Below are 22,227 nucleotides of genomic sequence, written 5' to 3' on the forward strand. Positions count from 1 at the left end.
CAAAACGCATAACAAAGAACTCTATAGGGTTTAATGACAACCCAAAACACAGAACAAAGCCCCACTCCCTGGGGTTTAACAGCAACCCCAAACGCTTTACAAAGCCCTGCTACCTAGGGTTTAACAGCAACCCAAAACGCTCTATCACTCACCTGAAGAGTGAGGGCTCTCAACCTCGAGGACCTGCTCAGGGCAGCGTCCCGACCCAAGGCCCCTCGAGGAGTTTCCTTGGGCGGCGTCCTGACCCAAGGGGAGAGTCCTCGACTGCAGCTGCTGCTCCAGTGGCTGCCCAGGGGACTCCATTGATGCCCAGGCCCGATCTGACCTGCAGTCAATAGCGGGTCCCATTGGCCAAAGGCCCCAACTACCGTGAGGCCCTGAGAGCAAAGGCAGCCCCGAGCTGCTGCACCTCAGCAGCCAAGAAGCTCTGCTCTCATTGGGTGGGGGCACCTGCCACAATGCCTGAATGACCATTGCTATGTTTTTTACAGGAACTGTTGAACCTGGCCTCAGCCTAGCCTTTTTTTGCAGCCTAGATCATTGAATGTAATAGGTGAAACTGGATGGTGAATTCACTTCTGTTTCCTGGAAGAGTGCTTTAACTACAGGGCTTTAACACAAGAAGCATGTTTAAATGAAAAGGAATGTATCTTCTGTATTTTGTGTGGAGCTGCCTGGTTTTAGTAGTAAGTATGCTCAGAGCACATTGACTGCACTCAGCATCTCATGGTCTTGGATACAAGGAAATCTAATTAATGAATTCTGAATTTATTTGGGAACAAGATTAGAGTCAGATGTTCAGGTCAGCTAAGATGATGGGACCAGTACCAGAATTTCACATGCTTAAGTAAATTTGGGTTGAAAATATGAGATGACAAAAAGGATTAAAACTGATGGATTGAGTTTTTATGAGTTTTTCTATGATAATTAAGCATTTAGAAATGAACTAAAATAAAATATGTGCCTCTTCTTTGTAAAGCTCACCTCGGAGAACCCTAACAAAAAACATATTCAAAAGTGGAAGAATATTGATATGATACTGACCATCAGAAGTAGGGAGGTGACAGTCCCCCTGTACTCTGCACTGGTGAGGCCACACCTGGAGCATTGTGTCCAGTTTTGGGCACCTCAATACGAGAGAGATATCGAGGTGCTGGAGCGAGTGCAGAGGAGGGCAACGAAGCTGGTGAAGGCCCTGGAGAATAAATCCTCTGAGGAGCGATTGAAGGAGCTGGGACTGTTTAGTTTGAGGAGGAGAAGGCTGAGGGGAGACCTCATCACTCTCCACAGCTGCCTGAAAGGACATTGTAGAGAGGTTCGTGCTGGTCTCTTCCCACAGGTCATTAGTGAGAGAACAAGGGGGAATGGCTTTAAACTCCAATAGCGGAGGTTCAGACTGGACATTAGGAAAAAAACTTTCACAGAAAGAGTGGCCAGACAGTGGAAGAGGCTGCCCAGGGAGGTGGTGGAGTCCCGATCCCTGGATGTGTTTAAGGGTTGTTTAGATGAGATGTAGGGGGGATGTGGTGTAGGGGAGAACTTTGTAGAGTAGGGCTGATGGTTGGACTCAATGATCCCAAGGGTCTTTTCAAACCTGAATGATTCTGTGATTTAGTCTGAAAAGGAGGCTTATAAATTCCCAAGGAAGGAAAATAAATTAGGGTCATGTCAGAAAACATTTGTGAATTACTCCAGAAGCACTGGCAAGGAGATGAAGGGAAGAACACTCACAGAAACACTCACGTGAAGTTTTAGCTGGGAAAAATTTGCCAGCTGATGTTTAGAAGCATGTTCTGAGGACCAGGTAGGTGACCCACTCTGTTCCTAGCCAGAATGGCTTTTGGGTTTCAGATTAATGCAGCTAACCATGTGATGCATCTTCTGCCAGAAAAGTACACTGCTAGTTCCTCTGAGATCTATGATTTTTTGATAGGTGACTTTTCTCATCAAAAAACTATGAACAACAGTTTATTATTTATTATTAATTGTTTATATTTAATGTTGGGAGTTTCAAAACACCTTGGCATGAAGGGGATGGTGAATGTGTCTTCCACTGTTTGTGGGAGGGACATATAAGAGGGTTAGGGCACAGAGGCAGCTGGAACTCTGGTGTGATCTCATATGAGGTAATAAAATATCAGATGCTGGTAAGGCATAAAATGCAGTTGAAAGTTCCAAACATGAAGGCATGTCTGCTGTCTGAAGGGCACATTTCTGCACACACCCAGCAAAGGTCAGGAATACTGTCAGAAAAGATATCAAAGGACCTACCTTTTGCTATTTTGCTTGGAAGTTATATTATATGCATGAGCCAGAAATCTGGCCCTATCCTCACAAAAAGCACAGACAGCTGGCTGCAGGAATGCAGCTGAGGGTATCAGTAAAAATACACGAGGTGATAGGGAAACACAAGGGGAGAGAAGGTCAACATACGCTCTCTCCATTACAGACAGAAGTGAAAGCCGTTATCTTCAGGTCACAATCCCAATGCCTGTAAGCTGACATGACTCAGAGCAAGCAAGACCTCCACCCATTTCCACAGGGAAAGCATCAGGTGTGTTGATTAACTTGGAGTAAGTGCTCTGTGACCGTGAAAGATAACCTACTGTATATTATTAGTGAGAAACTAGGGATGACCGTGTTGTTCTATGTGATGTATTTGAATTGGGGGAAACAGGGTCAAAAGAAGTAGTTCAGACACTTAATATCCATCCGTCCATCCATCCATCCATCCATCCATCCATCCATCCATCCCTCCTTCCCTCCCACGCTGAATTTGGAAAGAGTACTGTCAAATATGTGAGCCCTGACATAGAATCCTTGGAAAGAATGAAGAAATCAGGAGAGAGCCAACAAATTCTGTGGGCTTATTTTACCTAGAGACATCGAGTTACAATTAGATGTGCTTGGAATGAAACAGGTTCATTGAAAGGAAGGTTTGGAGCAATGAGGTCACAGGATGGAATATGAAACTTTGATCTGGGAAACTGCCATTTTGAATCTCATGTCTGATATTTTATGAAAACTGCATTGTTGATAAGAAGGTATTCCAAGAAACATTTTACTTTTAGTTGCAAATGTGTCATCCAAAACAGAGTTTGTAACCAACTTCTCTTGGTAGTTCCCAAATAGGTCTGCTCAGCTATTTCACTAAGGTGCAGGAGATGTGTAAAATGAAGGGTATATCAGTACTGTATTGTATGAATATGCTTACTAATTTCCCTATTTCATATTATTCTGCAGGTGATATGGAGCTAAATCAAAAGAGACTTCTATAGGGAAAATTAAAGGAAATGAAAAAATTACAAATACTGGGAAAAGGATTAAATCAATTTTTTTCAAAGAACATACCAAAAATTCTTCAGAGATATGTAGGTGAACATTTTTGGACAATGCTATCTGATCTACTGTAATAAAATTAATGATGTATTTTCTAGGACAGTAAGGACCTAAGGGACACCTCACAGTTAGATTATTTCTAGAGTCAGGTGGAAGCAAAAAGAAGCTGAGTAAAATAGCATGCATGTATTTATAGGTAGGGGTGGGATGTTAGTTCATTCCTGTCCCTATTCTGGCACTGTTTTCTGTGGTATGCTCGCCTAAGTTATCTAGCTTAGTCACAACCCTACAAACATGCATCCCTCCCCAGTCTCAAAGGGAAGACACTGAATGCTGTGGTGGTGTGTGTCTGCTGCTACACAGATCTGGGTGTAAGTGGACAAAAAGCAGCCCACACATGCTTGCAAACAAAAAGGAAATTTAGAAAAAACCCATATACAGGCTTGTTATTTCAACCCCTTTCTGTGTACATTGTTTGTGTTTGGCTGAATATAAAACATGATTGTTTTAAAGAACTTGTTTTGGGATTATTTTAATTAATGGAGGGACAGTGAGAAGTTTACAGAAGAGTCCTTTGTAAGTTCTGGGTCTGTTTTGCAGTGATGGGAAAACTGCAATGCAGTAGTCCAGTCTGAGTACGGTCAAATAAAATATTTCTCTCTTGTAAGAAATAATGCAAGCCTTATAACCTGAGGGTGAGGTGCAAGACAAATTACAAAGGAATGTAAAACAGCTTGTCCTGTAACATGAATATGAGTGGAGGCACCCCAGCCCCACTGTGGGAACAACTGAGGTGGGAGTAAGAAACACATGACATCATTGGAAGGAGCCTGGACTGCACCAAGTGTGGCTTGGGCAGGCAAGGGCAAGACACAGGGTTTGGCCAGGGAGTGGGTACATGTTTAAGTGCCAACTAAGTCAGGCACAGGCTTCACCTGGGCTCTAGCAAGCAAGCTCAGATCAATGATAACAGCCAAGGAAGCTGAGATATTTCATACCTGTTATCTCCTTGCAGTCATCTTAGATCGTCTTTCAGAGGCAGAAAACTTATTGCTGGTTTATTGACAAGCATGGACTCGTCACTGCTTCCAGCTCCCCCACCAAGCATCCTTCTTATTTAGGTGTTCCTAGATCCCTGCTTTTCATAAGCAAGCCTGGAGATGAACATTTCATGTTGTAGCTATCACCGGCCAAACTTCATGTATATGTTCTTACATATGATAAAACTGCTTTTATACCTTGTTTCCACACCCCAGGTATTAGGTGCAAATGAGGTCTCTATACTGTTCCTTGGTGTTCAGGAAACGTGTCCATATGCAAACAAATGGATACAGTGTGTTAAGAAATGCATCTTTCCAGCTCACTACTTTTAATTTCAGCTGGAGCAGGGGATAAGACTTAGGCATTGTTTAAAACATGGAAACCCTTCCAAATGTATTGGCAGATAAATACAGAAGCTCATAGTTGTTTGCTCTATGTAAAAATACTGTGTAAAAGTAGGTGAGCAAAAATATCCCAGAATTATGTGGAAACTTTCTCATTACTGGTATCACAGAACATACTGGCTCCTGGGTGTTATCCTTAAGGCCAAAACTCCCCAAATCCCATGAAGCTCCTGTAATGGAGGAGGATGCTTTAAAAAGCATAGCACAAATCCTATGAAACATTTAATGGGTCTTGGATCTATCTAAGGTAAAGTTGGCACACTGTGCTGGAATATTGTCCAGCATTCCTCCTCAAAATCACCTCTGCTGGTATTTATAAAGCATAAGCAAGCATAGTATGAATGCTATTTTCATACCAGCTATAGTGTTGGTATCTATTGTTCCTTGTCTGTGACTTTGGGTTGTAAGCACATTTTTGAAGGTGCTAAGTGAACTAGGAACCTTCGTTGAAGTGAACTTCTACTCAAAAAAACACCCTACCAAGAAAAGCCTTTTAGTATGTCATAGCACTTTAAAAACTGTCACTTTGAGCTTTAACACTGATAACTGTCACTTTGAACTTTAACACTGATACTTGAACGGAAAAAAAGCTCTAGAAGTAACTCAGGGGCAGTAGGTAGCAGTGCTTCCCCAAAGGCTCCTACCATTTTGTTCTAGGATGAACAGATGGATAGATGGGTAGCTGGATCCAGGGATGATGTGACAGCATTAATCTTAGAACTCCCTGATGATTTAATATCTCTGACCACAGAGTCTCGTATTACTCAACCAAGATGAATAATCTTGTGGCTATTAACATCATGTAGCCCTATGGAAGTAATGCTTAAACTCTTTGCAATGCTCCATAGTTACTCAAGAGTTACTAGTTGTGCATGTAGCTGTAGATATTATTTCAAAAGCAAGTAGTATTTTTAAAGTAGGCATACAGGTGGGGAACAAAATGATCATTTAGTATTTAACCTGGTTATTCTGATTAGATTACAGACAATTATAAATCTGTATTTATCATTACAGAAGATATTATATATCTTCTGTAATGATAAAAATTCCTCAAATAAGAAGAACCATATGTTTTATCACTTGTACACCTAGGAAAAATGTCCCAAACCCTATATTTTATCTCTTCTTTTATATGACACATTCTTTCCAAAACCACACTGAATGCATCCAGTATCAAGTTCAACTTAACTTAGACACTTCTGAACTCAGAAGCAATCCTGTGGAATAACTTCCTTCCATTCTGACAGTGTCTGTGGATTCTAAATCAGTACAACCTGCAAAATGAGAAACTGTAAAAGTTATAACTGAAAAAAGCAATTGCCCTACTTCATTAATTCCATGTGTGATTTACACTCATACTCCCAGCTTAACTCCCTTTCAGCCCATAAACTGTTTTGAGGTATAATTTATATTACTTCAGGTATTTCTCTGACTTTGCTGAAGACAACAAATAAATCTGTCCCTCGTCTTTCTGATTGGTGGCTTTCTTTAGCACATAGCAAAGTTTTTTCACACTTTGGGTATGTTGAAGAGTATTGTTTTATATTGAAATAACAGTATCAGATTAATTTGATCTGATCCCTGGAGGTGAATTCCAACCACTAGGCCACATAGGGAGTATATCTATTATTTATAATTCATTTACTACTGAAAATCATAGTGGCAATTTCATTAAATGAAATATACCCCAAAACTAAAAGCCTGTTAATATGAACTTATCACTGATCTGACTTTATTAGCTTTACTGACTTGTTCTGTTTCCAGGGAATTAATAAAAATATTTATCCATAATAATGAAAAATAATGTGTATGATTGTTTTAAATAGTTCAGAAATAGATGTTTCACATAGAACACATAAAAGAACTGTCCTCTTTTCTAATAATAAACTTTTAAACAGGTCACTATTCCTTAAAATATAGAAAAGGTTAGTCATTCTAAAAGTCAAATCTGCCTGGAATTATTTCTCTGAGTTAAAAATAAAATAGACTTTTCAAAACTAAAGCAGGCTGAATAATAACCCAATTTTAACCTCACAATTTTTTGAATAGTATAGAGAAGTCCTCCTTTCTTCTCGGTTGGGCAGGGATTTCCTGCTACTGAGCACACATTTGTGTCTTAGACAATATAATGGGTATGTATATTAGCTACTGTATTACTCTTACAGTGCACCACAAATAAGCGATAGAAAGCTTTTTTATCTTTTACTCAACAGATATTTTCTGCTGTCTGTATTAATTGGCATTTCAGATCATGTGCTGTCAATTTTACATTTTGTTAAGGAAAAAGAAAAGGAAAAATATGTATTACAGCTATTGTTATTATTAATATAAAGCCTGACTTTTCATACAGAGATTAATTTGAAATGACACTATGGAGCTTGACAGTTCTTGTTGGTTATTTTAATTTACTAGATAATTTTGCATGCTATTGGCATGGGGACATGGTCTCAGGCAACAGCTTTGTTCCATTGATTATTATTCTAAATGAAATAAATATTGAAGCAAAGAGTAAGCCTAACTAAAGACTAAATTACTATGCTAGATAAATCTCAGTAAACAGTTATTGAAGAGATATTTGGCAATACACATAATAAATGATTGAATATTCAACACATGAACACCTTTTCTGCTGTACAGGGGATTAAGGTGCACATAAATTATTGGCTTTATTTGAAAATTTTGAGCTGTTCCTCATGTATGGGCTTTGGAATATGTGTTATTCCTTTCTATAGTTCAGTCATTTCAGGTCAGTTTAATACTACTTCTTCCATTTCTTTATTTTAAGGCAGTTGAAGATGTTTATGAGCAAAGCATGACTGAGCCAGCCTTACATGTATTAAAATGTGATATTAAATTGAAAATTGAATCTTGTGGATCAGAACCTTTTCTCTTCAGCAAAGACCAGAGAAAGATACTAAAAAACTCTGAAAATCAACCAGATTTAGTAACCTATTCAAGTTTAGGTACCTAGAAACACATTGCTGTACTGAATTCTGTGAATTGTTAGTTAAATTGTTAAGCTGGGATATGATTCTAAAAATGATCATTCATCCCTCAAAATAAATACAGAAGTTAACAGTTATCTGCTCTAACCCTGCAAGTGGATATACTAGAATACTGAATTTTAAATTAGTGCTATGCAGCCTTGGATATCAGGAGGTAATAAAGTGTGCAAATATGTCCTACATAAACATGACTCAGATGGTTTTTAAATCACAAGAAAAAACACTTTTTTTGGGGCTCAGATTTGTTTTAGTCTCTATAGTATGTATCAGTCTTATTCCAAATGAGTTTTGACAGGGCTCTATGTGTTGGTCATGACTTTTTCACGTTACTTTTGTGTTCCATCCGCTGATGCCTTATTGAGTTTTAGGGAGTGTTTCTTTGTGTGTGTGTATCTGTTATGGTAGGCCTTTAATTATGTGGTCAGTATGAGACAAATCCCTCCTTCCCCCTCCCTTTTCCTTCAACAGGTGGAAAGCCTTAGAGAGAGGAAAATAATCACAAAATCATGAAGAGGATGAGTCTGACCTCTTTCCAGACTGCTTTCAGACATCACTGTTCTCCAGCTTCAAGCACACAAGCACCCCAAAAATTCCAGAATCAGGTTTCCAGCCAATGACTGCTGCCTCCATGCTGCTTCCATGTCCTTGGTCTTCCTTTATTCTGGCCACTGCACTGTTCTCTCTGTCCTGGTCTGGCAGGTGATTCTCAAATGCCTTTTGCTACAGGTCCTAGGACTGAAGCAAATTTTTTAACGTCTTATGATAAATCAAACACACTAGAATTTAATCTTTTTTTTCATGTGTACAAACTCTTCTCCATGAAGGCATTTTGTCAGCATTTGAAAGAAGGACAGTCTTCCATACAGAATGACCTCCTATGGCTGTTCTGATTCACAATGGGGTACATAAAGCTTTTAAAAGTGGAAAGTCAGGGTTTGGTCCTTTTTCCTGTAAGCTCTCCGTTAAGAGTACTCTGCTTATGCATTTATCTATCACTTATGTGAAAATCTTCTGCTGTGATTAGAAATTGCTCATCCTACTAATTATCAATGAGCTTTAGGTAATCCAGCCCCATGAAATTCCTTATCTTTTATTGTCACAGTTGTATTGGGTCTGGTTGGACAACACTGGGCATAACAAAGGATGTGATGTGTTAACCTTGGCTGGCCACCAGATGCCCATTCAGTCAATTTCTCACACCCCCTTCTCCAGGACAGGAGAAGAAAATACAATCAAAAAACTCATGGGTTGAGATAAGGACAGAGAGATCACTCACCAGTTACTGTCACGGCAAGACAGGCTTGACTAGGGGAAACTAGTTTAATTTATTGCCAATTAATAACAAATGAGGATAGTTAGAAATAAGGAAAAAACTAAAAACACCTTCCCTTCCTCATCTTCACTTCTAACTCTTCTACCTCCTCCCCTCAGGGGCTGCAAGGGGATGGGGGAGGGGGGTTGTGATCAGTTTATAATTCTTAATCTCTGCTACTCCTCCTCCTAATGTTGTTCCCCTGTTTCAGATGGGGTCCTTCCCATGGGATGCAGTTCTTCATGGAGTTCTCCAACATGGGTCTTTTCCACAGACTGCAGTTCTTCAAGAACTGCCCTGCCATGGGTCCTTTCCATGGGATACTGTTCTTCAGGAATGAGCTGCTCCAGCATGGATACCCTACAGAGTCACAGCTCCTGACAGAAAACCTGCTCCTATGTGGGCTTCTCTCCACAGCCCCCAGTTCCTGCCAAGAGTTTGCTCCTGTGTGGGCTCTCCACAGGCTGCAGCTTCCTTCAGGGAACATCGACCTGCTCTGACACAGGGTCCTCCACACAGGTCTCAGTGTTGATATCTGCTCCACCATAGTCTTCCCATGGGCTGCAGTGTTTGGAACACCTCCTCCCCCTCCTTCACTGACCTTGGTGTCTGCAGGACTGTTTCTCTCACATTTTCTCTCTCCTCTCACAGCTGTGACACAGCACTTTTTACCCTTCCTTAAACATGTCATCATAGGTTCAGCTTCTGTCCAAGATAGAATCAGTGTTGAGTCCATCTTGGAGCTGGCTAAAGCTGGCTCTGTCCGACTGATGTCTTCCAACAGAAGCCATCTCTCTGGCCCCCACCACAAAAACCTTGTCACCTACCCCCAGTATAACAGTTTTGTTAAACTCAAATGCAGTTATGGCCTGTACTGAATGCATTTAAACATACAGGGAGAGTAAGAAGAATGCTGAACATGTGACAGGGCTATGGCAAAAGAATGTCAGTTTATGGTAAAGTCCTAAAAGCTAACAGTGGAAAGAAAATTCAACTGCTAAGAAAACTGTTAATAATGAAACTTAATTATTATTTTTTTTGACTATTTGACTAAGCTGTTTTTTTTTGTGGATTATTACATATTTTGTCTTCTGACCATTCTACCATGATGACTGAAGGTCTTTAAGCATGCTTTGTTTCTCTATAATTTTGTAATGGCTTTACTAACAAAAAATTTTGTTGAGAATTATATAAATTCTCTTTTGTGATGTTCTTTGGAACATTTAATTAAATATTAAACATACTAGATATCTCAGTGCTTTGCTATCTGTTTTATGACTGGGTAAGTCCTAAACAGTCCTAAACAGGTCATAGGCCTCATTTTAAAGATGTTTGTTTGTAATAAAAGCTCTCCTGCACCTGGCTTTGTGCTTTGTAAGAAACTGTTTTTCTCCAGGGTACAATTACATCAAGATTTTTTTTCAGTCAGCAAGAAGAAAGGATAATGGGCAAAACTCAAGTTACACCAAATATTTGGTCTAGAGTTTGGCTTTGCAATCTATTGGATATTAAACATAATAGTCTGAAATCCCATGAGAACAATAGGTTACTATTTTGTGGATGTTTTAAAAGGCTCTAATTTAGATTAAACTTACTTTAATTTTTTAGTTCATATCAGAGCCTTAAATCAGGAGTGTGAAGCATGTTTTAACTAAATTTTCCCATTCTACTAAGAAAAAAAGGTAGTATTTTCTTTAGTGAAGTTTAATATTACTAATGGTTCTTATTCTATACAAGAGATTTAAGAAGCTGATTTGGATTAGCTGAGAGTATTATTATTCTTTCTAATTGATTAAAAAGTGTTCTTGTTCTATACCAATGCTCTGTTTTGTACGGTACCTCCACCTGCATGAAGCAGAGGTAAGGGAAACCACACTCCCATAGATGAGTGTTCCAGAGAAATACAGACTTGATGGAATAAGAGAATAACTTGGAAACCACTTGCAAGTTATAGTTTCAAATTAAACACAATATTGAGATATAATCTATATTCAACATTGCAGAAAGGTAGCAGTGGTGACACTAAAATAATACTTCAGCAACAAACCCTTTTGAGAATATTGCTCAAAAAATCCATTATCAATGTAGGGAAATAGGAAATGAAGTGTGATTTCACTAACAAGTCCACACAAATAAACCTTTGTATAAAACCAATACTAGAAGCAGGGTCTTTCTTTATGGAAGGACTGTCTTCTAATACACTGTAAGATTATGCCAACAGCTAGATATCAACTCTTGTCCATATTCTTCATTTTCTTCTTCTGTACCTGTACTGTTCCAAGAATATGAGAAAGAATGGCTTCGAGTAAGAGATGACACACTTTATTAGATAAGCAGATGTAGAGCAGTCATATGTTCTTGTATAAAATTAGACATCTCAATGGTTAATAGGTTTATGGAAATACTGTTTATAATGCCATCAAATTGTTTTCGTAGTTCCAGCATTCCAGGAATGATAGACCATATCTTCTATAATATATATTAATCAGGAAGGGGGTATGGTTTAAATCCCTCCCCGTCCCAAGGAAAAAGAAAAGGTTTGGGTACAAACTGTAAAACTTCATCATGCCAAAGGTTCAAAGCCATGAATTTGAAGGCATAAAATGTCTGTTTTATTGCACTTGTCTTTGCCAGTGGTTCTCTTCACAGTTCTCTGAGACTGGTCCTTGGCCATTAAAGATATTCCATTGATTTCCTGCTCTGCGGAACATTGGAAACAAGCTGGTTTTTTTTCTCCAACTTTCCTTGATGTTCTCCTGTCTTCCATCCTTTGAGTCTTTACTCTTTCCCTCGCTTACCATGTCCTAACCTTTTCTTTTCTGTGGAACTTCAGAGAAGTGAGATTACCCTACAGGAAAGAAAGTAATGGGCAAATAGTTTCTGAAAGATATATGACTCTGCTTCAAGTGTCATCATGGTTTAGATTTTGAATGTTATATTAAATGTACAGCATGACAAAGACTTTATATAGTCAGACTCTACTGATATCTGTGCACAGAGAATCTCTGCTTCTATATTTAATTGGAATCTCTATTTTAAGATATTTAAATGAGGGCTTGTTTGTTTTTAAACTTTATCTTCATGAAATACTAATGTTTGAACAGACAAATGATTCTCTTCTAACTCTGGATTCCTTTGGTTTTCTGTGTATTTTAAGCTAGACTCTTGACAATTCTGAAGTCTAATTTCTTTTCATGTAAATGAAATACTTGAAGCTTAAGAATATGATTTAAATCTAAAGCATTAAAAAAAGAGAGGGATTCCTTTTATACAGTCCCCAGCAGAAGAGTGTTCTACTTTCCATTCAGTAACAGTGCTTGGACTATATCAAATGCAGTTTTAAAAGTGAGGTCATGATGCTATGATTCAAAATTTGTCAGATGTAAAGCCATAAGGGATTTTTAGAAGATGAAAAGACTAGACTTCTGATGTGACCTGATGCAGCTGAGTAACTCCCAAAGTCACAAGTCAGTTTCTGACTATAAAAGAGACATCTGATCAGATTGTCATGCTTTATGTTTAATGGAGTGTTACAAGGACTTTGACACAAACCATTACCCACTATTTACTTATTCAAGGCAGAAACCTACTGGAAAATTGAACGAAATTATCCATACTTTAACAGCTTTGAACAGATTGCAGTATGATCAAAATTTCTAAAATATGGCCTTTTGTAAACACTGGTATTAAATGCTCTTGAATTCTTGTATTGTACTTCAGTCATTACATTTTACTAAATATTTTTTAACCTCAGGATACTAAATAGAAATATTGCCAATATTGCAATTTATATCTGCCACACATGGCTATGTTACTGAAAGATCTATTATTGACTAGACACAAATGGTAATCAGTTGGGAAGATGTTTTTCTTTCACATCTTACCATTCTTGGAACAAAACTGTGTTAGTCAGTTTTTTTAGTCTTCACAGTACCTTTGGGAATCAAAGCCATTGTAAAAAACACTAGCAGTAGCTCCAGTCTTTGATGTTATTAGGAATTTGAATTTTCCTCTAAAAGAAGATGCTCAGAGAAATCTTGGTCACATCAAACTGCGCAGAGGAAACATGTTATGTAAAAATTACTTCAAAGCCTATTGGTTGCTACTCAAAAATGAAAAGGTGGTAAAATTACAATGTTGTCTAGAGAGACATGCTATCGTGAAATAACCAGTGAAGCAAAGCATGATAACTCTTTTACATATCCACAATTATTACACATTGGAACAGTCTGTGATTAGCATGGACTACTTCTGAAATTTAGAAAGCTAAATGATTCAAAGGCTCTCTGAGGGTGGTATAAACATTCTCACATAAGGAAGAAGAGTGAAGTAAATATCCCAAGCATTTTTTTTTCCCCTGCAGAAATGACCATGGCTTACATAATTTTCTCATATGTAATTACCAGCTGAGTTCACTATGGACACCAAATACAAGTTAAGTAATCCAGCAAGTAGATTATGTTTTCATTGAGGACACTAATGATATTATAGAAAATAATAAAAAAGAATTCTAAACCTCTGACATATTTTGGAAATTCTGTAACTAATAGAAAAGGATCACAAATAGCACAAGGACTTTTCAATTTCCTCTGACTGATGTAGCGGTCTAAATTGCCTTACACGACTCAAAGTATTCATTTGCACCAAGTTAAATTGGACCCAAGCATTGCTTTTCTGCAGAGAAGAAATTTAAGTGCTTCAGGGTATACTTCAAAACCAAGCAGAGTAAAATGTTAAGTATTACTTAAGAAAGATGGGTTTTGAACAAATAGCTTTGCAGGGTGAATCAATGTACTAATCTGTATCTTTATTAAGTGTAATCTATTGCTGAATTTTTGTGTGGAGTTTATTTCTGATGAATCCTGTAATTGTAGAGATTTTTATCAGATTAAGCTTTGCCCTACAAGGCAAAGGATCAAATTGTTTTTCACCATCTAGCTGTGTTAAGAGGGCCTGGAGGTCAATCGCATCAGCAAAACATCTATCTATGTTGGGGTAAGAAGGTTGACTAGAAAGAATTTCTGATCTCTGCAATAGTATTAAAAGTAATTGTCAAGAACCAGGTTTAACTGATGAGTTTTACATACAGTTGAATTGTTTACTATTTAAATGATCATATGGCTTCCAATATTTTAATCACACGTATATATTTTTGAATGGATGTGCACACTACCACACTTTTTGAGGCAGAATGGCATCTCTGTCATCATTTGTAAATTTCACAAAACATATCTTAAGACCTGATTTTCATATGCACTGTATTTGGACACTATTTTAAAAAGAACTCTGGTCCCTTCAGACCGATTTCTTTGAGAGTTCTAGATCTAGTGCCCCAGAAAGGAAATTACTCATTGGACCAACTAAGAAATAATTTAAGATCTCATAGAATCAATAAATAATTTAGGTAGGAAGAGACCTCTGGAGGTTTTATCCAGCTGTGCTCAAAGTAGGTCCAATCAGATCAGATAGCTCACGGACTGTCCAGTCAAGTTTTGAATATCTCCGAAGATAGGAATTCCACAATCTCTTTGGGCAACCTGATCCAGCGTTTGACCATCCTCATAGTGAAAATATTTTCTGTGGTATCTGACTGGAACTTCCCGTACTTCAACTTGGGTCTGTTACCTGCTGTCCTTCCTCTGTGCTCCTTTGAGTCTGGCTCTGTCTTCTCTCTGTTGTCCCATTATGTAGTAGTAGACAGCAATAACATTCTCTTTAACATTCCCTTCTCCAGGCTGACCAAATCCTCTTCTCTCCATCTCTCCTTGTCTGCCATGTGCTTCAGACCTCAACCTACTTGGTAGCACACTACTGGATTTACTGCTATCTACTAATCTCTTTTGCTGAGTACCTTAGAACTGGGCAGAGTACTGCAAGTATTAGTTCACAAGTGAAGGAGGGAAGAATAATTTCCCTCAGTCTCCTGACTGTACACTGTAAATGCAGTCAGGGAGGCTCTTGGCCTTCTTTGCTGTAAGGGTGCACTTCTGATCCATGCTCAGCTTGTTGTCCAGCAGAATCCCCCAGGTACTTTGCTGTTCCCCAGACAGTCTGTCCCCAGCCCATGCTGTTGTGAGTTACTTCATTCCAGGTTCAGAACTTTGCATTTGCCTTTGCTGAAGTTGGAGGGCAGTGGCGCTATTCCAGCCTTTAACTACTCCCCCAGTTTGGTTTACTGGGGAACATGCTGAGTGTGTGCTCCAACCCAGATTGTTAGTAAAGCTATTAGACAGAATTGCCTCTAGTATCAATCTCTGAAAGATGTCATCAGCTGTGTGCTGATCGTAGTCCCTAGAGCCTAGTACTCCAGTGAATTTTCCATTCACCTTATTCATCCACTTAATGAGTCTAGATATTACCAATTTGGCCATAGGCATGCTGTGGGACACAGTGTCAAAGGCCTTACTAAATCAAGGCATCCACTGCTCTTCCACTGTCCAAAGCGCTGATCATTTTAGAAGGCAACCAGGTTAGTCAGGCATGATTTACCCTTCATAAAGTCTTTCTGACTGTTCCAAGTTATCTTCTTCTCTTCCACGTGTTTGGAGACAGTTTCCAGGAATATTTGCTCTGTAACTTTCCAGAGAATGAGAGTGAGTTAAGCCTAATTGGTTGTCTGTAGCTCCTGGGTACTCTTTCTTTGCCTTGTGTTATTGGGTAATAATATCTTGTTCATGGAAGTGTGCTTTTCTACTGTCCGAGTTCAAGTATTGCAAGAGTTCACTTATGAGAGGAAGTCCTAAAGGTGCAACTCCATTATAAAACAGAATATTTAGTAAAAAAAAAAAAAAAGCTTTGCCTCTTCTTAGAGCAGTGTAATTCTAAAACCTATACACATATCAAAAATACTTATGGAGGTTAGACTACAAGAACTTGTGAGTCTGTGTGTTACAGGACTGGCTTAACAACGGTATATTCACTTTAATTCAGAATTTTTCTATATATGTGTTTTTATGTGTGTGAAATTGAAGTAAGTAAGAGGAGTGAAATGAAAAATAATAGGGTTGAAAGGTCCTTTAGACAAAGATACTCCAAGCCAAACTTGTAGATGAAAACATTTTTTAGTAAAATGCCTGTCATCTAGAAATACAGATCATTGGAGCTCTGTCTAAACTATATAGAGAACTGCCTCTAAATAACTCGAGAATTTCTATGAAAGAAAGCTAAAAAAGATGAAGAAAAACTCAAATTTTTCAAGTGAACAGCACTCATGGTAAAAATGTTTTAACTGTTCATTGCAAGACACTGATAACTAATAACAGCAAGAAAACTCAAGGCTAAAATGATATAAATAAATGTTAATAGTAAATTTAGACAAGAGATGTAGCTTGCATGCTACAACAGTTTTAATTTTTTTCTGGGTTTAAGAAAATACTAATTGTAGTGCATGTACAGATGCATTTGTTACAGAAGCTTGTTTTCAAACAGCAGCTATATTGGTAAACTGAAAGGTTTGCAAAGAGTGGACAAAAGTGATTGCTCTGCTTCCAGCAACTCGTTTGAAACATGTTCAGTAAATGTATAGCTGTCACAGTGAATATATCTTGCATTCCGATCAGAACCTGAGGCAGGGAAAATTCCCTCTTATATTAAGGCTTATTGGCATAGCCCATCCTTTTCAGTACTTAGGACTGAAATTACTGTCCTAAGAGAAACCACTGAAAAGATAATTGTTCAATAGGCCAGTCAACCTACAATATGTGAGGAATGTACTTTTAAAATTAATTTTACCTTGTCCTATTAAGTAGTTATCCTTTCATGAGAGAGCTGTTTGAATCTCACTTGACTTACTGCTAATTTATACGATGAAAAATAGAAACAGGCAGGAATTTGTAAATCTGTTGAAGGGCAAGTGGTACTGCTATAAAAGCAAAGTTGAGAAACAGAATAGTGACCCTTCAAATGTAACCCTCATGGCAATTCAGTGAAATAATAAAACTTTTGTAGACTTCCGAATATGCCACTGATCAATCAGATGCTGCTTTTGTATCTTATGTCTCCATTTGAAATGATTTTGAAAAGTGAAGAGAATATCGACACAATTTAAGGAAAAAAAGTCCCCCAAAAGTGGAAAGAATTCAACACATGTAAATGAATAAAGAGATGAACACATAACTTATGTTTTGTCTACTTCTATCTTCCCATTAAGAAAATGACAGATATTAAAGAGATCTTCAGCTTAACAGACTGAAAAAATAATGAGAACTTAAATCTCAAAGATGAAGACTGGCAAATCCAAACTAAAGTAACTCTACTAAAAAAAGAAACACAAGCTAATAAAGATGAAACTAACAAAGATGAATGACCATTAAGTGAAAGTACGATGGGGAATAATATATTTGTTTTTTACTTACTTAGCTTCTTTAGTTTTCAGTTCAATCCCAGAAGGAGAGGTGTATTTAACTCAAGCTTAGTCCATGAGGTGCAATGTATCATAAACCAGACAAAAAATATCAGTGTCATGGTTTAAAACCAGTGGCAACCAAACAACATGCAGCCACTTGCTCACCTTCCCCCACCCCGGGGAATGGGAGAGACATTGGAGGGATAAAGGTAAGGAGACTCATAAGTTGAAATAAAAACAATTTAATAATTGAAATTAAATAAAATTAAAATAATTATGATAATAATAATAATAATAGAATATACAAAAAGTAATGCACAATGTGATTGCTCACCCCCCCACCAACTAATTACCAGCCCATTCCTGGCTAGCAATGCCAGAGGAGAGAAAATCCCCAAACTACAATCCTGGAAGAGAGCGAGCCCTCCTTTCTGGTCCACTCCCATCTATATACTTAGCATGACGTTTTGTGATATGGAATATTCCATTGGTCAGTTTGGGTCCAGTGCTCTGGCTGTGCTGCCTCCCAGCTTCTTGTCCAACCTGCACATTAGCAGGACATAGGACGTTGAAAAGTCCTTGATTTCTTAACAACAACTAAAACCATCAGTGTATCATCAACAGTCTTCTCACACCAAATCCCGTAATGAATTAAAAACACTAGCAGTATTCTAGCTACTAAGAAAAATTAACTCTATCCCAACTGAAACCAGGACACATAGGTATGCTGTCTGACCACATACGTACCAGGCTGTACATCAGATTTTCAAGGCAAGACATCAAGGGAACAAAATGGCAATATGTTTAGTAAAACAGGCCATGTAAGATTAAGTTGGTGTACTAAATGACTTCTCTTTTTTTTTTTTAGAGAGGAGAAATATTAGGAGTCTTGGCATTCTAGACATAGAGCCATAGAAGCATAGAATAATTGAGAATGCAAAGGACCTCTGGCATCATCTGGACCAAACCCAGCTAGTTTAGTTTAGATGGGACTGCTCAAAGACTAATGAAATGTTTAATAAAATCCCACTTACAGATGGTGGAAAGGATGGAGTATGTAAAGTAACTGTAAGGTAAGTGTGAATATTACTGTAGAGATAGTAACAATGAGTAATGATGAAAAGAGAAATCTAAGATGGGAGATACATTCTTCCAAGATGAATATGAGGACCCGTATTCTGAAATATTTTAATTCATGGGACAGTGCTAATGAAATTTGGCAACGACACAAAGTTCAGAGGCATCATGAACAACTAAAATAGTGTATGCCCTTGGTGAATGGAGCTATAGAATGCATTTTGTAGAACAAAAAGTGCATGGTTGAATATCCTGGGACTAATAAAAGTTTTTTTACAAGGAATTGCAAATTATCTGCAAATATATAAAGAAAATTTATATTGATATGTGACGCAGCTACAAAAAATGTTAAAAATGGGGAAAGTTGCTGTAAGTTATTAGCTGATATCTTAGTAGATGAAGGAATCTGACTTCTAAGTAGCTGTATAAGTATAATGTATACTTATAATGTCTAAGTAAGGTCCATTGGTCATGGATTTGATTGAGACAAGGGAAACCACACTGGGTAAATAAAATTCCTGATTGACTATTAGGAGCTGTTAAAAGCTGTTCTTGTGACACACTGTCTAGATGCTTCTTACTAAGCATGTGCTTATGAAGGACCTGGGAAACTACTGCCTTGATGGAATAAAGATCTGAAATACATCTAATTCATGGCAAACAGCGCTAAAGGGAAGAAAATGTGTACTGCAGGAATTATATTAGTGACTTAGTTATCAGCCTTTACAAAGATGATGAAAGAAATAACTTTTCCGCAACTTATACATTAACTGGACTTTCTGTATAGTAAGAAGAATTTCATTTTTTGTTAGAGTTGGAGCAAGTTTCATTAAATCTTATTTCAAGAATTCCTGAGATACCAATAGAATATACTTGTTCTTTGATGACATTTAGATATCTAGCCCTGGCAGTTAGTAGAAAGAAACATGCATCCTGAGACAATTGGAGTTACTTTTTTCATAATCACAATATGACATCAGAATTGCTTTTCATGATGGCTCAAATAAATCTGTAGTAAAATTATATTCATGTGCCATAACATCCTCAGGATGAAGAACCATGCACAGCTGCAAGTATTTGACTTGCCATTTCAAAGAATTTCACTTCATACTGGATAGTATCAAGAAACATAAAAGTTCTTGATAAGGACAATTGTTTTGATTAAGTAAAACTAATAAAAAACGAAGTAAACGTCTAATATATATGGTGTCTCAAAGTACTCATATTCGCAGAGGTCAACTGCTATAAGGCAGCATAGTGAGTAGAAAATAGCAGGGGGAAAGTTTCACAAAAACATCCACAGAAGGCATTTAAACATGATTAGAAAAGCTGCTTTATTGGTATGTGAGAGATTTCTTCAAGAATAATGAAGAGTTTGTGAGATATGATCAAGCTTAATTTGGATTGTACTTAAACCTGCAGGGGTATATCAGATGTCTCTGCATTGAGTAGCAGTGAAAGAAACTGAAATCAGTTCAAAGAGTGGAATGTCTGTGCAGAGGATTCGAAAGAATTTGCTCACCTTAGACACTGGCAAATGTAATTATAAAAATATCCCTACAGAAAACAGAGGATATGCATAGATCACAGGAGCTTTGGACCAGTCATATGGGACTAGTTTTATAGAGGTAGAAAAGCAGATAAATGGAATAACAAAACCAATGGGGAAAATAGATTGTTTGTACAGCTTTATCTAGTTATGTTTCCACCTTAGATCTGCTGCTTCTGCACCGAGTGTGGCTTAATCGCACAGAAGTGTTTGGCCCAGTGTTGTTGATGCATGCTGCCTCTGGCAGCAGACTGGCTCCACTCTGAATCAGGGGGAAAGATGGTTCCACCATCCCACTCTCTGCTCTCTGGGGTTTTCCTTGGACTTCTTTCAGCTAAACACTTGGTATCTCTGATCCTACTTAGCTTTTGTGATCTGAGAAGATCACAGCCTGAAGTGGTATGAATAACTTCAGGTCCCAGTGTAAATAGGTGTGTGGCAACAGTGTGAAAGTTGGTGGCAAACATTTCCAGTAGATTCTTTTGGTGTTCTCCTTTATCAATAAAAACTAAAATATGTACATAAGCCCCCTGAAAATTTTTTAGTTTCCCCCCAAACAGACTTCTTTCCTCAGAACACCCTCTTTCACAAATTTTGAGAAACTCCTGCAGGCATTAATACCACCAAAACAAACAAATAAAAACCTAAACTAACTTCCCCACCCACCCCCCACCCCCCACCCCCCCCCGCCCCAATCCCCAAACAACCTGGTAAAACAGAAATCCTGCTAAACGAGAAGGAGGAAAGACTATCGTTATCATTTAAAGAGTGCAAGATGTATAATACACATAAAATTACTGCACTATTCTCCAACAGTTAAGAAAATCTCAGATGGGAATATATCTTAAATGGATACACTTGTTGTTGAGGGGAAATCACAGTACTGCCAGGCAATGAATTAGAAGAGCACTACTGAGTTCAGTTACCCTTCCCTGAGAACTGAAACTAAGTACAACTGTTATGACTCATAAATAATTTATTTTTATAGAAGAGTGGACTGATTTTAAAATTAAATCCACAAAGCTTAAATTCTATTAATGAGTTAAATTGCTATCTTCCTTCCAGAAATGATTGGACATTTTCTGGTGGGACTTTTTAAGTCAGGAAGCTCACATTTTCTGAATAGTAACATGTTGATATCAAGAAAATATTTGTCAGAACTCAGCAGATTTCTGGTGGGGAAAAATTACCCTGGCTTTCTGCCAGCTTGCCCGATTGCTTTCATCACTGTATGGCTTTGTTCCCTGACAGGGAATTTTGGGGCTAGACCTCTGTAAGTGCCTATTCTCTTGCATTTAATAGCATCAAGCAGTCCTCTGCCAGTTCAGCTCCAAGGCTTGCCATTGAGGAAAGTTGAGTGCTCAGGTAGCAAATAATCCAGAAAAGCAGTCAGCCAAGGAGATTCGCTCTCAACAACCTGGCAGTTAAAGCACCTCAGTGTTTATTGAATGGGGAGCCAGAGAGCCTTCAGAATTAATAGGGAGTTCAAGAAACCAGAAAACCAGGGTGAGAACTACCAGTATAGTCCTGAAGCCATTGCTCTTCATAGACCACTTTTTGTTTTCTGCAGAGGTAGAAAACATGCAAGTTAAAAAAATTCTTTATACTAACATTTCAGACTCCTTAGCTGGCTGCCTGAGGTTTTCAGGCAATTTCTAAGCTTTAGAAGCTAAATTTTAAGAAAAAACACCATGTAATGTGTGATTTAGACTGAAATCACTAGCATTGGCTGTTAAGCAAGGGGTACAGTAAAAGGTTGGGTTTTGTTGTGGGAATTGCTGTGCTGTCTCAGACCCATGGTTCACTAAGAAACAAAGGCAGTGCCTGAATTCATAGGAATATGAGAAGCTACGCTAGACAAACACATTATAGTCCGTTTCCATGAACATATCATTCTAATTTCTAGGAATGTAATATGGGACTAAACTTTGAATTAGCAAGCTTATTTTGCATTTACTATTATATCTTTGGATGATAGCAGATGCTAATCTTCCCCAGCATAACTGTCTGAAGGCCTATTTAGTAGTGAAATTTATAGTCTAATACTGAAAACATTTATTTTATTTTTATGGGCTTTGATTTTTTAAATATCTTTATTTTATCATCAGAGCAACTAATTTTAAAAAAATCTATCTTTAACAAAACTAACATATACG

This window comes from Athene noctua, chromosome 1, assembly GCF_965140245.1.
Source record: "Athene noctua chromosome 1, bAthNoc1.hap1.1, whole genome shotgun sequence".
Taxonomy (NCBI): Eukaryota; Metazoa; Chordata; class Aves; order Strigiformes; family Strigidae; genus Athene; species Athene noctua.